This window comes from Ambystoma mexicanum, chromosome 11, assembly GCF_040938575.1.
Source record: "Ambystoma mexicanum isolate Mex_15411 chromosome 11, UKY_AmexF1_1, whole genome shotgun sequence".
NCBI classification, from domain to species: Eukaryota; Metazoa; Chordata; class Amphibia; order Caudata; family Ambystomatidae; genus Ambystoma; species Ambystoma mexicanum.
Window position 1 is genome coordinate 537778053 of NC_090934.1, and position 16063 is coordinate 537794115.

At 46.9% G+C, this 16063-nt stretch overlaps 1 protein-coding gene across 4 annotated transcripts in view; it reads right to left on the bottom strand.

Annotated features, from left to right (window-relative positions):
• The window catches only part of PRR5L (proline rich 5 like), a 344445-nt gene that overhangs the window by 312821 nt on the left and 15561 nt on the right, over nt 1–16063 (bottom strand). For 2 of the 4 annotated variants that reach the window (XM_069623353.1, XM_069623351.1), the window contains exon 1: nt 6015–6282. The exons of the other annotated variants lie outside the window; for them this stretch is intronic. The gene's annotated coding sequence lies outside the window, so the exon portion shown is untranslated. Of the gene's footprint in view, nt 1–6014; nt 6283–16063 lie in introns of those variants that run through there. 4 annotated transcript variants of the gene reach the window in all.

Sequence of the window (16063 nt, forward strand, 5' to 3'; positions counted from 1 at the left end):
ATACCAATTCCACCGAGATATTTGAAAATATAGCGTGCTGGAAAAAATTTCCGCAGAGCACCTCACACGGCAAAAAACGTGCTCCCATTTCACAAAGTTAGAGCTGCCAACGAGAAGCTACACACACCTACAGTACATGCACTGAGGGGTTGCATGATATGAACGATGCGTGACCCACTTCTGCACACGAGGCCACCCCTTCAAGCAAAGCAGGTCAGATGCAGTTCGACACAGCAAGACGTCAAGATCAGATGATTAAATAGACTAATACGTCCAGTCATGTGCTTTGACAGGAAAGAACCGCGCTCGCTACTGGGATGGTTCCTCTCAAAGATAACCAACAATGTCAGACAACTCCAACAAATGGTCGGATGAGAAAAAAAAAAAATAAGAAAACCCATGAATGGAAAGAGCTTTCCCATGTTCCAGGTGAGCAGTGGGGTCTCATAGCAGCCAGGTTGCCCGCATCCATGGGCGACACCTCGAGCCAGACCCGCTTTTACCCATTGCAATCTGGAACTGAATGCAATGGGAATAGGAACATCTTAAAAGCCCCAGCATGCAATGCCTCGAAAAAATCATAAATGGCTCTATGTGAAACGTATGGGACTAGAAAAATTGACAGCCATGTGTGCAATAAACAGAAATACGATTTCTGGGTCACAAACTACTCCTCACACTCTCGAGTCCAGACATCTGTGGCCCACTGCACACGACGTATGTCAAAAAACAGTCACCCTACCCAGTGCGAGCATATACCTCAAAGCCTTGGGCTAAACTGCACACAAAACATTTTTTAAAAAAAAAAATAAAAAAAAAAAAAAAAAATCACTCACGTGTAGTGGAAAAGGTTGCTTTAATGTGACAGGCCACAGCTTACAACAGACCGCCAAACTGGCACTTTGGCCTTACAGTCTACTGATCGTTAACAACTAACCAAACAATTAATTCCTTAATTCATTCATTTCCCTTGCTCCCTCCCCGCCACCAACAATAAACCATCTATCACATCAACCACATCCCCCAATGCCCAGCCCGTCACACCAATGCCACTACCCCCTGTAAAAATTGTAATCAGCAACACTTTTCACAACCCCAACACCAAGCTACCCACCCCACCAGACAACCCCCTCTAACAGCAAACCCGGGGTGGGAGAGGGCACACAACACCAAGCCCAAGCGTCGCTTTCTCCCGAACCCCCCTGCCCCAATTTATGCTATGGGGCAGGAAAATCCATAAGCTGAGCTGCCTCGGCAGCTCCACAGGTCTCAGGCCGGGGCAAAAAGAGAGGGCAAGCACCCTCACTCCCCTTACACCCTGCCAAAGATCCCTAGGTGTATGCTTCAGGCGCTGACCGGCACCCAAGAATGATGTCATCACATCTTTCACGTGGGTGATTTTAAAGATTCAAAAGACAACGAACATGGAGCCAAAAAATACAATAAAATTCGAACCCACCTAAGACCAACCGATTCATAATGAGAACCATCGCTGAGATACCCCGATCAATGCACCATCTGCCAAACTTTGTACTAATAGCTAAACCAGGTTATCCTTGCCACTGATCTACATTGGTTTCTATTTCTGTATGCCTTCCGATGTTGCTGTAAGGCAGTATGTATTATTTATTAATCCTTTGTAAAAATTACCAGAGACCCAAATGAATAAACATGCATTAAATGGTAGTGGGAGGCAGGGGAATAAGGGAGCGGTGGTGTGAGGGAGGCTTTTGAAGAACGTTTTCTGGGAGGGAGCAAGGATCATTTGAAGAGGGAGTTCGCTGGGGTGGGCACTAGAATGGGAAGGTAACGATGGGGGTCTGCTAATCAATCACCCACTTTCACAATGCTCCATGCAAGAAAAGCAGAGTGCGCACATTTCACTTTGCTGAGCTGTCTACGGACACCTCCAGCAGCTGCCTTGCGGTTTGGCGACATGGCAGTCACAAAGTTACATGCACATTCCGGTCAGAAACTGCTGTAACCAAAAGTCGAGCAGTCAGGATCTACCTTTATCGGTGGTCAATCCGGATCCTATATTAAATTATAGAATTCTGGGGCCCATGGGTCTGGTCATAGATGACAAGACTAAATATAGGTCAAGTCCGGTTATGACTAGCGATCTTTGGGACTTCATAATTATATTGGCCAAAACCTAATGACTTCATTTTATTATCAGCTTGGTCATTTATCACATTCCTGTTTCTGGTCAGTGGCTTCTGTGCATTCACTGTCGGAGGCAGAGTTTCTCCCAAAACAAACCATTTAGGCACTGTTTCAGAAGAACCCTCATCTGGGAAAGGGTTATCACCTCCCGGAATTACAGGAACTGCCCTACGGGTGGTGAGTGGGGATTCCAGGGCTTCAAATGGCAGGCTCTGCCAGGTAAATGGAGATCACACCAGGGTGCTAATTAACAGAGACCCTTTGATGTTCGCCGACCAAGGAAGGTGGTGTACAATCGCCCTGGAGAGTTAGAGAAGTGATCAACCATCTTAGATTTTCCTATGGCTCCCAAACATCTGCTCTCCCTTCACATGTCCTGCAGGCAAAGCACTATGGGTAAGGCAGCCCCAAGCAGAAGAATCTGAGACAGCAGTCAGGATTGTACCCCATACAGAAGACTGGAAGTGAACCAATCTGCTATGTGGCCTTTTGTCTGTACAAGTGGGAAGTGGGGAACCTCCAGTTAGTGGATTTAACTTTCAGGCTCTTAAAATGAAGTATTTGGTTAAGACCCGGTTGGGAGTACAGTCCACTCCAAAGTCTTTTAATATAAAAAGGTGAAGCCCAAGATCTCCAAAGAAGATTTTTCCCCCACCCCACCAAGGGAATATTGGGGTGACCTGCTGATTGGACAACGCCTGTTGCAGCTGAGACCACTGGTACGCAGGACCTGCTCATTGGAGGTGACAGGACCCTTCAAGACCTCTTTAAAGAACTTCCCGGCTGGGAAATGCATAAGAAAGGACTTGCCTTGACCCTGGAGACCAAGTATTGCCCCCACCCCCATCACAGAGAAGTCAAAGAAACTGCCCTGGAACTCGTCTCCCAGCTTTGATCCATTTTTTGTCACTTGCAGTTTATTCGACCCAGTGTTGAGCCATTGGCTAGACCCATCATCTGTGAGCTCCACCATTTGAGCCAGTCACTTAAAAACACACTACTTTGTTCGACCTTTTTTGAGCCGATTCAACCTAAATCGCTGCCGGATTTCTTCACCTATTTAGAGCCAGCACCATGTGTTGCATTGTTGAACCATTGTCGAGCTGACTCTCAATGCAACCGATCCAATGAGAATCACTGACACATTCTATTGAAAGCAACTCGAAGCCTGGATTCATGCTGTTGAGCTTAAGGACAAGCATATTAAAAATGTATTTGAAGTGGTCTGTCCCCATGGCCCAAGTGACTTGTAAGATCTCATTTTCTAAACTTTTAAAGACATTTTCATGAACTTTGAAATTGCTCCTGAAAATATTGCCTGTGCACCAGACTTCAAACCCTGGGTGCTCCTTCTATTGCCAAGTCGCTGCAGGAGGGTGGGAGCATAGGGGAGGCAACAGGAGAAGCTCCCTATTGCCTCCCCAGAATGAAGAGGACTGTACACAGTGTTTTGCCAGCTTTTCCAGTCACCCGAGTGGCTGAGCGCCCTTCCCCGGCTGCAAATGTTGTTTTGTCCGTTTCTGTACTAGCTCACATCCCTCTGGACGAGTACAGCCTGCCCTCGGCCCACGCTACCTTAAAGCAGTGGGGAAGCTATACCTTGCAAGCTGTGCCACTTTCACCTTTATAACTAGGACTCCTTCTGGTTTAATATTGTGTGGCCGAGTAGGAGTTTTATTCAGTACACATCTTTGTAATCTTGTGGATCAGTAGTCATTTCATCGCAAGGATATGTTCATACTGAAAGAGGAACCTGTTCAACTAATGACACCAACATTACAGCAAAGTACACTAGACCGATGACCATGCCCTCTCCAAAACCAAGAACCATGACACAATTGAAGGATGAACCGGCGAAAGTCGACACATTCATAGCAAAGTAGTTTGCCTAGTATTATGCCACATAAAACACTTGCTCTCCCAGGGCTCTCTCACTCTAGGCCCCATTCGCCAGCCCTATACTCCCCTTTCCCGATTGATTCAAAGAACAAACCGCTCTACGTGGAGAGCAAACGGTACCCGTCCATCCAAAATGGCACAGCAGCCAAGAGTGAGCAAGATACTCCAAGACAGTCTCTGCCCTCCATCATCAACAATGCTGCATCAGATGGGGCCAAAGATCGACTGGCGTGCCCCATGATCATTAAAAAGTTGAATCGATTATGATACGATAGGTTATTTATAACACACTTAATACCCAGAAGTTTCTAGGCGCAGACCCGGGGTTCGAACTTGTGTTGCTCTGTGTTGTCTTGCTTCCAAGGCGAGCACGTTACCCCTGAGCTATCCTCCCAAGACTAGTAGTAAGCTCAATCTTACAAAGCGCAACAACCTTCAACCCTTTACCTTATACGAGCAACCCAAAACCTCTCCCCCAACTAACAGCCTGCCAGGCACTCAATGAGTCATACCTTCTGGCCTCAGTCAGACTTTCTGAAACAGCTTAAAAACTCAAAGTTCTTGGTCTTTCTGGCACTGGGCCCAACCGATCCACACGAGCCAGACTGCTTTATGAGAGGGCCCTGTACATTGCTCTACCTGCATACCAGCTGGCCTGACACTACAGCGTGTGCAACGCACCAACACCAGTCTTGCTTCTGGCCTCATCAAAGAGACACCCAGGCCATTTATCAGCAGGTAAACTTCACTAGCCACTCCCTTAAGATGGAATTCAGATAAAGTCATGCCAAGGATAGGCGGACAGAACAGCAACAGAAATCGCAAGTTGGTCAGGCTCAGGTTGGAGCAGCTTGTATACCTTTACCTTTTCGGGCTCGCAGTTTTTCCCCTTTCCCCCCAATGTAAATTGACCCTTGTGTATCGTTGCATACCTTCTCCTGCAGCCAATGGAGTTTAAACGGAAGCATTCTTGCCCTCCCCACCCCCAATGTAAACGGTATATTCAGTTCATGTGTTCTCCATTGCTCATTTCCTCAAGTGACTGACTATCAAAAGAAGACATGCATGTTTCCAGTATGTACAAGATAAAACATGTATTTTGGGAATGTTCAAATACAATAGAAGCAAAAACAGGGCTGGGTGTACCACCAATCTGTTCCTGCATTCAAATATGTGAGAAAATAAAAAATAAAATAAAAAAGACTTTAGAGACGTCAGGCAAACCAGGGAGAGGCAACGAGATCCATTAATGATGGATAATGGAACTTTGGACCACGGGATGAAGAGCTGAGCCGAGCATACGCTGCTCTCTGGTCTCTGATAAACTTCACGTGAGTAATTTCATTTTAGAGCGATCAGGTGGTCTCATTTCCTGTGCGAGTATCCTGTCCCTTCCTTGTATGTATTTCTGTTTTACTGTGCATTGTAAAACCTGCAAGCCAACTTTAATATGGGCGGTGGGAGCAAATCCACAATACAAAACAATTTTTATTTTTTTAAAACAAAAAAAAAACTGCACTGCCTTCTCCAGCCTGACATCAGACACACATTTGTAAGTAGAATTCCTGTAACAGCGCCTCGATGCCCGCGGGCTGTGTGAGCGCTTTAAAACATTTTTTTAAAAAAAGTTGTACTCACATTTAGCCCGTTGGCACTATGTAGGGTGGTGAAGGGGCACGCGGGAGAGATGCCTATATGTAGCAGGTTCTCATGGAGGGTCCGTGAATGCACTGCTCCCGTAGCACCATCTGGGGAAATACTTAGCACCAGGCGATTGAATTTCGCACTTGCTGGCCCCCTGGCCATCTCATGTGACCCCCTTCCCAAACTCAAGTGACTTGTGACTTGTCCCAAAATGGTCCCACGCCCCTTCTCCTCCTCCTCCTCCTCCTCCTCCTCCCCCCCCCCCCCCCCCAGCACCAGGGAACGCCGGTAAAGCCCGTTCTTACCCTCCAGCAGAAAAGACCGAAGTCCGGGTCATAAAGAGTTTACAGCGCTCCAATGGAACGCACGGGGTTTTCAGACCTCCAAATTAAAGCCCAGTTGCGGTACTCCAAATAGGATCGTTCAGCGTCTCGAACCGGCATCGAGTTTGGGCCAAACGCCGATTTATTTTTGAGGGGGAGGTGGTGCTGGCACTCCTTTTGAAAAGTAAACATTGGATCAGAGGTCCCTCCTAACAGCAGCCAGACTGGCTGCTCTGCCCGCTGCCTCTTCAGTGTGGCCGAGGCTGCTGCACTCCAAGAGGCTAAGGACGGGATACACATTAACGCAGAGCTGTAACCTACATTTTAATCCTCCGTATGAAAAAGGAAATCTCCCCTGGGAAAGCATCACAGGAATTGAACATTAAAGTAAACAAAGCTGAAAGATATGCTTTAGTGATGGAGTCAAAAAGATGTGGCAAAACCCCATTACAATTAAGTGCCCGAAAAGGGGGCTTCATGTGAATAATCTGCATTTTGCGCCACCCGGTTCACAGGATAAATGAGCAGTGTGGGAAACACGCGGAACGCAAGGTTCAGGAGGATAGCTCAGGGGCAGTGGGGGGAGGGGGTGGTCTTAGCGGCGGCAGCGTCCCGGGTGGTGTAAGAAAAATGTGGCACCCCCCTCCCCATGTTTTTAACTCCCCGCTCCGGTGCCAGAGCAGGGAGTTGGAAGGGCACTCATTCTAACGAAAACCGCCCACTCCCACGACGGAGTGGGAAGGGAATCATCTCAACAGGGTGCTGATCAGGAACGTCATTGGGGGGGGGGTCGCAGTTGCTACCCCTGTGGTCTCACTTTCTACCCCTGGAAAAAAAAAGATTTATTTTAACTTTTTCTTTTTTTAAATGTAAGCTCATGGGCTGTGGCCAGTGTCATGTGGCTCTTTATTTTTCGAGTGGCTGACTTTCTTCAGGCCTCTTAAAAAAAAAAACATTTTAAAAAAATGGAGGTTCCACAAGTGTATCAGTGCGAGCAGTGACGTTAATAAGAAAGAATAGGAATAACACATCATGTGTCTTTCTGGAATTCTATTCAATAATTGCTAGACTAATAATGGTTTATTTCCAGGCACACTTCAGGGGGTGAGTCACTGATTTAGCCTCTGCCTTTCACCCTCCTGGGGACGATTTAGGAGTACCAACACAGGTTGGGTGATATTAGTGCTTACGCGCAAGTGCTATATAATAACACATCATTATCATTTGGCCTTGAACGTCTGCTTGCATTGACAGTCATTTGGTAATATGGTCCTATACACACTGATATTAACGATACATCTGGTGATCCATTCTTGCATATAACATTATAGTGATATCGCAACCATCATTTTCGTAGTGTACTTAGGAACAATATGTGATGTCCCTTCCTGTTTTGTCAAGGGGTTAAAGGTTGTGTGCAATCGCTTTCCGTGTTGGCACTTTGAGGTGGGGTCAAATCACTTCCTGGGATGTCAGAGGTCATGTGATGTCATTTCCACTACCCCTGGCATTTTTCGGCTGAAATGATGTCCCTGGTGCTGATGCTTTTGCATCAGCACCCTATTGTTAATGACTGTGCTCCACTGCCACAGGCGCATTTAATAACAATAGGGCAGGCCTTCTCCCACTACTCCAGCTCGGGGAGCCATTGAAAGAATCTCCCGAGCTGGTGCAGCGGGGTGGGGAGGGGGGTGCTAATGGCACCCCGCGCAGCCCACCCCTATGGCTGCCCCTGCTCAGGCGCAGCACATTTGTCCTGGAGGTAAGACAACGCATAAGCTACATAGGTTCAAATCATGGTGAACAATTATAATTATACATAGCCCTGAACAATAATAAGAGTAGGTTACCTTAGTTTTAGAAAGAAGAAGTCGCTACAAAGATGCAATACAACTTCAAGCAGAGCGTAAAACTGACAGATGGCTGAATGGTTCATGGGCAATATTGAACGAAGTGGTGGGCCCTGACGTCGCCAAAAACGAAAGCGATGAATGAAGGGAGACCAAGGGAAACCAAGATAAGAAAAGAAGCTGCACTGGATGTTCTTGTTAACTCCGACACTAAGAGCAATTCAAATTCCAAAAACATGGCCGAAAAGCGGATGAAGTCAAACTAGGACAAGGAGGGAAGTGCTGAATGAACGTAAGTCACGAAAGTCCTACAAACAAATCACTGTAGGAAGTGGGACCTGGAAAACACACACTAGTGGCATAATTTTGATTCCAGTCGGGAGAATGTACAAGAAACTGACAGGGGCACGTGTGTGAAGGCAAGACAAGTCTGAAATACAAAATCTGGTCTCAACCGTCAACCAATCAAGGTAAAGCAGGTTCCTCCATACCAGACCTTGATTTCCCTGAAATTATCATCAGGTGTGTCCTACTTGGCAGCTTCTTATTCAGGGGCTGAAGTTTTCTTTTATTGTGCAAGAAGAGTAACAAACTTTAGCCCCTTGCAAAAGAAGCTTCTGAATAAGAAAATCAGTTAAGCATCATTGAACAAAGACCATATCCCCCAGAATGCAGCACTTTATTAAATGAAAACCCAGGACTGTAAAGTGCTGTCTGGGTGATACAGAGACCAGACATGTAGATGTATTTGGTTGGTGTAAGGGTGTGCAAGGGGAAGACTAGCAAACAAGAGTCATGTTTCTGGCTACAGACTTTTATTGGTAGTATAACAGATTTTTTTTTCTTCTCTCCTCTCCCCTCCCCTCGGAAGGGATACAAATTAAAAGTCTAAAAAAAAAAAAGATTCCTTGGACTGAGGTTTCAACAAGGCACATAGAACAAAGAGTCTTGTATTTTCACAATGTCAAGTAAAGGACCCCTCCTCTTGATTCCTTTTACAATCTCCAGAAACACCAGGACCTAAGTCCCCCTTGCCTGTGTCTTTCCCACAAATACTGAATGTGTTCACAGCCTACCTGGTTCACTATCCTGCCAGGCACTGTGACTAGAACAAAGTTTGTGTGGGTAGTTAGTTATTGGATCTTCATCCAAATTACTTCTTGGCTTTTGCTGAGGCTTAATAGTTTGTATCAGATACACTATCGTGTCAGGAAGTCTTTTTGTTGGGTCCCAGAGCCCTCTGGTATTGGCTTTGCTCTCTTAGGTCCCAGACCCCTTTGCCTTCTTGCTCTGAGCAGCCCAGGTCTTCCACGCTCCCAGGGACTACCACTAAGATGGCTCTGGAGGACACTTCATATTGGATGCGGTACATCCACTGCAGTATAGTCTTTCGGGGTTTCCAGCAAGCCTCTCAGTTTTGCCAACCCTCCTCTGGTTGCTCACCAGTCTCCGTCAGCTCCTGGCGGGTCTCCCGTGCCCCGTTCGGAGACATCCTCCTGCGTTCCAGTTCTGCAGCAGCTTTCTGTTTTTGGGCATCATGTCCCAGGCGGACCACGCTCTCCAGCTGTCAATCAGCAGGTGCTTTGTCTTCCTGCTTCCATACATGGCTCGACCACAGTGAAGCTTTATGAAGTGGCTCTGCTGATGGGTAAGCAGCCTGTCCTTGGTTGCTTAGCTTTGCCCCAGATGGTTGGCTCCGCAGCTCCCAGTTCCTCCAAGAAGGATCTCTCCTGGAGTTTGAATTTCCCTCTTCTATTTCACTTGTGTCTTCACCAATAAGAGGTCCACAAAGACTAGACTTCTCAGTATGATTGACAGAGGTGCTCTCTATGCTTGCGCAACACCTCCTCGCATCAGTACTGATCTTGAGGACTCCTAGTGAGTCAGTTGGATTCTTCCCTCGTACCAGTACTCTCCACCTTACTGGTTTTAAAGGAAACAGATAGGAACAGTAGGGATGGTGTTATAGGGAGTTAGAGAGGAAGGCTGGTTAGGTGGGCCATGTTCTCCGGATTGTCACTAATCCCATAGGGGGCTTCCCTTACCATGAGATCCACCCCCAGATGGACTATCAGGTTGTGGCCTCACCTCCCTGGCCTCATGTAAAGGGGCTCCCCCTAGGGTAGAAGTGACGACATCCGCAGATTCGTCACATTGGGCAAACACTTCCATCAGAAGGGCCACACAGCAAGCAGCAGGATGTCTTTCCAAAGCGTTGACAATCACATTGGTGGGGGCGAGCCAGGCAATAGAGAGATTAATTGGTACATGAAAAGGGGATCTTTGGTGAAAGGGAGACATACCCCAAATATGGTGTACAGCACATTCCATTCAGGCGTACTAGTTCAGCCTCATTTTTAACTTTGAGTTTTGGGAGTTAAAGTCTTGGAAATATTATTAGATATCCAGGACTACAAGTCCCAGAACACAAAGTAAAAAAGGAAAAACCACCACCACCACCACCACCACCACCACCACCACCCTAACCTAACCTAACCTATTCCATACCCAATCAATTCAGACCCTTCATCATGTGGAGATACATCAGCATACCATAATCCCCAAGTTAGAAAATGTCAAGGTAGGCTAGCTGTATCTTTTTATGGCTTGGCATTTGGGAAGCAACCGATTTGGATCCGTTCTGGGTGCACTTCTTGCAGGGCGAGGTTGTATACAGTATGTGGATGACGATGACTTCTCCCACAGTCCGGCAGGGCGAGGAGGTCTTGTTGGGATATCTGTGCCATTGTCCAGAGCTCAGGCGACAGGGACTGGCAGGCTTAATGGGAGTAAGATAGCGCAGTCTCAAGGATTATGGCAGCTTTGCTCCCCAGGCTCATGGGCAATGGGGGTTGAGAGATTGCAAGCACATGGTCATCCTCCTGGCGAGGCAAAGGAGCATGTGAAGTACGAAGAGCCAGCCCGTCGTAATAGTGCAAGGGAGTCAGTGGCCATATTCAAGATGCAGTGACTACGGGAACCGCGGCGCATGAACGAATGTCCCAGCATGTACATTTCACTAGGAACACAGACGAGTTACTTTACTTCAAACTGGGGTCACCGTCAGTTCATTGGTGCAGCGTTGAGAACAGGATGTGTTTAATGAAGCAGAATGAGCAAAGGAAGCACAGAAGAGAGACAACGGCAGAGGTCTCCTTTACACAAATTCATCCTTAGAACAGGAAAGGGATTTATAGACAAAGTCTGACAAGAGTAAAGGACATAAGCATGGCAGGTGGAGGAGAGAAGTAGAAGAGATGGCATTACAGGAGAAAAGGGAAAGTAGAGAAGGAGGACAACATCTTCCCCAAGCATCTCCTCATCAGAGGCATCCTCCTCATCCTCCATTAAATGTCTTCTATCTTGAGCGAAGAAAGCGATGCGCAGGGAAAATATTTGGACAGATATGAGGTGAATGAACTCCTGAAGCAAGTCACCAACTTTATGGGGTTCACCGATGGAACAGATCCAGAACAGATCCAGGCCCTCTGGAACCCAACCAAAGCCTAAAACCAGGCAGCAAGATCACTTTTCCAGAAATTGGCCACCCATTGACCCCCAACATCAGGGACAGGATAGTGAAGGAGTGGAAAGAATCAGAGCACTTAATGATGTCTTGTTTTAGGTCTGAGCTATGCGCACCGAAAAGGAAAGAGACTGTGCTCTAATCACAGAGTCCAATGAAGCGGACGAGATCCTGTCCAGCCTCGAGTGTGGATCAGCTATGGAGGCTGAGGAAGCAGGAGCAGTACGAGATCAAGCAGACAGGAAAGTAGACTCTGCTTGCAAGAGATTATATGCAGGATTCAAAATAGCTAGGAACAATTTAGCTCCTAGTTCTAGCCCAGGAAAGCCTGGTTAGCCAAACATCAATAGCTACTTTGGACTCCTGCTCATCTGGTGCTATGCAGACACACAAACCTATGTCACATTAACTCTGTTTGGGAATATGTAGAATGGAGTACATGTAAAATACATTATTGGCATAATGGGGGCGATTTGTAATTAAAACAATGTTTTGAATCTGTATAAGCTCCTTATTCCCTAAAAGGTAGCTCCTGTTCACTCTATGATGGCAGAGATCAGGGAGCCGATTTTAGCTCATGCTCATCAAATCCTTGTATGGATCCCTGCATGTGCAGGGTCCTTGCTATCCCTGAGGGCCAGCATATGATTCCTACATGGAGGCAATTATGGTGGGGACAGACTGCCACAACACTCTGACATGCAGAAGCATATAGTGAGGTTATTGGACTTGCGATTTGATGAGTAAAAGGCGTGGCAATGAATGCCTCCATCTCTGGCAGAAGACATGCACACCTAAGAGACTGGCACAAGGATGGTAGCCAAAAGGGGATTTCCAGAAGGCTGCCATATGAAGGGTGAGCACGGTTTGTGACACCTTGGAGGGGAAAGCCTACAAAATGTTCAACGTGGAACAATAAGTGGATAAGTTGAAAAAGAGGACAAGCCTTCTTACAGATCAAGACCATCAGGTGCACAAAGACAGCCTGAGTCCTATCCCTTATCTAGGTTCAGTGTAGGTCAGAGGACAAAGATGATGTTCCAGCGCCACATAGGCAGAGGGTAGCGTCATGTAGGGATGTACAAATCCTGATAAAGTTGGCCGGTGGTTCGGGGTCAGTCATTTTTCTGGAATTGGGACGAATCATCAGATGGGCGGACCAGAAAAACGGTGTGGTCTGGCTATCTGACAGAGACAGAGTCTCAGTCCACTCATTTAGGATCCTTCATGACTCGATCAATGAGGAACAGGAACAAGAGGGAAGCCTGGTCACTTGCAATTTAGTAAACAATTTCAGAAGAGCCAAAAAAAGTCGGATATTCTTGGTACCTAAACCATAGGGAAAAATTCAGATTGGTTCTGGACCTCAGAGTGCTGATTCAGTTCATAATCAAAAAGAGGTTCAAGATGGACTTTACAAAAGGCAATGCCGTCCACACACAACAGAGACAGTTTAGCACTGATAAATCTCCAGTACGCCTACTATCATGACCCAATCAGGAGTCAAATCAGAGGTACACAGTGCAGGAGGGAAGGCACTTCCAGTGCAATGTTTTGCCATTTGGTCTTAGAATGTATGTATTCCAGTGGGTATCAGGCAATAAAATCACGGCAAAAATGTTGCAGCAAAAATGCCATGGTTTGACCCAGTAAAGGTAGGCCCCATTATACCATTTAAGGGGAGCGGTGGTTGCGGTGGTGTCCCCCTTATCCTTTACATGGATGGCAGTGCATAAACCACAGCATTGTTGCCGCAATATTTTGTAACCAAGGCAATTTTTGCCGCGATTTTATCACATGGAACCTTCCAGTGTATTTACAGAGCTCCAGATTAGGTCATAGGTACACCTGGAGGGGATGCAAATATCACCACATTCAAATGACAGACTGCATCCCGGGAAAACAACAGCTCAAGTGCATAGGACTTGCCAGTGCCCAACTCAGCGGGGATGTCTGGTGAACCTGGAGAAATCCCATCTGTAAACGTTCATAAGATTCATCAGAGCACAATAATAGGGAGGTATACCTTCTACAGGACAAGGCAGTGCACCTCCAGAAAATCCTGGGGAAAGGTGTCTGAGCAAGACTCAGACAGCCAGGAAGTTCCTCCAGGTACTGTGGCAAATGGCAGCCTGCGTCTTTGTGGCCAAGAATACATCAAAGGTCGCTGGTCTCAAACATGGGGTCCCGACATCACAGGCCTTCAGTTCCTTGATTATAGTGCGCCCTAATTGCGTCACAGCATCTAGTGGCGGTTTCAGATGTCCAACCTCAGGAAAGGGATGAGGTTGGAGTATCCCTGCAAGGCCTCAATTACCACTAATGCAAGCAGCATAAGGCGTGGAGCTACGGTGGGGGCAGGTACACATCTGGAGAAGTGCGATCCACTGGAGGCGGAACACTCTCCAAGTGGAGGCAGCTAGCAACAATAGAAAGCATGCTACAGGCCTTCTCAGTACTAAACCATGTGATCAAAACAGAAAAATGTGCAGCAATTTCAAATGTAAGCCTCCAGGGGGAAAATCTGGCGCAAGGGATTGGGTGGAGTCCCATCTACTGGCACAGGAAGGGCTACAGAATGTGGTGGCAGATGAGCTGAGCGGGGTGTTCCATTGCTTGCAGAAAGAGCCTCTTTCCTCTTCAGAGTACTTTCCACACTCCATTTGAAAAAACGTTTTGGATATCAATGATAGATCTGTTTACCTTGACAAAGGTCTAGCTGGGCAGGTTCGGACGGATGTTCCTGCATCAGGGGGACTGGAGGGTGGACACTGTCACATTCAATTGATGATGGGGGCATCTGCAAGCCTCCCCGCTGATACCTTTGCTCTTCAGAGTTCTAAGGAAGACCAGGGACAGCAGATTGGATGTAATCTTAGTGCTTTCTTACTAGCCGAGAAGAGGGTGGTTCAGAGTCTGTTGAGGCTGGCAAAAGCTTAAGACTAGGCCATTTCAAAAGCAGACTCCTCCCCCAAAGCCCCACCAGAGATCTATTGAGTTCATGGGGAAGAAGAGGAAGAACATCAGTCAGACAACGGCCGGTGTTAAGATTGAGAGGTGGGGCTGCAGATTATTGGTTGTCTGAGCAGGTGGTTGCCTCCATACAATGGGCCAGATGGCCAGCATTGCTTCAGAATTAGGATAGGCATTGGGTCAATACTGTAACTTTCTGTGGAGTGTGGAGTCTGTGCAGTTGCCCAACTCCTACAGGATAGTGTTCAGAAGGGTGCAAGGGTCAAAATTAAGATTCAGTAAGCAGGGTCAAAAGGCAGCTCCTGGGTGTCCAGCAAGAACCAGTGACCAGGGATCAAGGAGCTAGGTGATAGCGTACCGCAAGTCTAACTTTTATATAAAATGCAAACATATCTTTTTGTCCGTTATTTATGCCTGTGTATGCATTAAATGTTGTTCGGATGTGACTTAAATGCACATTTAATGTATTGTCCCAAATGCACAGAGCCAACTTCTCAAAGGGATGTTTGTTAGGCATCAGTTGGCCTGGGGAGCCAAAAGTAGCTCCTGCCCGCTATTGGTGTCAAGCTACCCAGGCTCTTCTAGACTACAAGTAGAAGCTAAATAGCTCCCAGCTCCCCTCAATTCGAACCCTGGTGGTTTGACGCTCTGACCTTTGCAGGCTCAATGGGCAGCAGTCACAGTCTTAAAGGAACCCTGGGGGAGAGATACTGAGGGAGAACCTGGTTAACAGGCTGTAGAGGATCTGGTCTATGGTAAAGCCCTTCGGTCACACAGGATCCCCTTTATAGGATCGTCCATCAGTGTTTAAGTCATTACAAGTTGCCCAATTTGAGCCTTTAGAGACTTTTGATAGCACCTAATCAGTGATCGAAATGAGTGGGAACGGTCGGGAGCGCTGTTCCACTACTTTGATTTCTTTCCGTTTACCATTCCTCTTTTTTGCGACCATATTCACCATTCTATACAGAGGATTTGTCCTTTCATGTCCTTGTGCAAGTTTAAAATTGTAATAGTAGCCTTGTTTACTAGTCACTTAGACTTTTGCAATGCCCCGGCCGCAAAACCTGGTCACATGTTGCACTATGCTTCAACCTACCCTCTCCCCTGCCGAGACCACAGCTCCACTACTTTTTTTCGGTACACTTCTACCAATGCACCAAATGCTGAAAGCTACATTGGCATAAGTTGGGGAAAATTGCTACCCTGTTTTGGTGTCCCATTCTGATAGATCAATGAGATGCACCAAGAATAAGGCGTGACCCAGCTCTCTTGGCAAAAGTGGCATTTTCGTTTCACAGGACACCATTTTGCACGCGTTCTGAGCATGGGGTGCACGTCAATAGGAACATGCTAGAGTACCTGAAAAGAAGGGTGGACTTCAGAACAGACAGCGTGTTGGTCATATTCGGCTCCTCAGGGGCTGCATCGTTAGTCACCTGTGGATCAGGAAAGGAACCACAATGGCATTTGCAGCGGTAAGACGTGCCCTGCCTGGGCATATACAGGGCTGTGCCGGATTACCCATTAGGCCAAGTAGGCACCAGCCTATGGGCCCCACTCCTTAAAGGGACTCCGCGCTTAATTGGATTTTTACAAAATATAAATCCACAATTAAACCCAAAATCATTTTGTATTTAAATTTGGATTTTGTGTTACATTTGAATTGCAGCCCCTGCTGC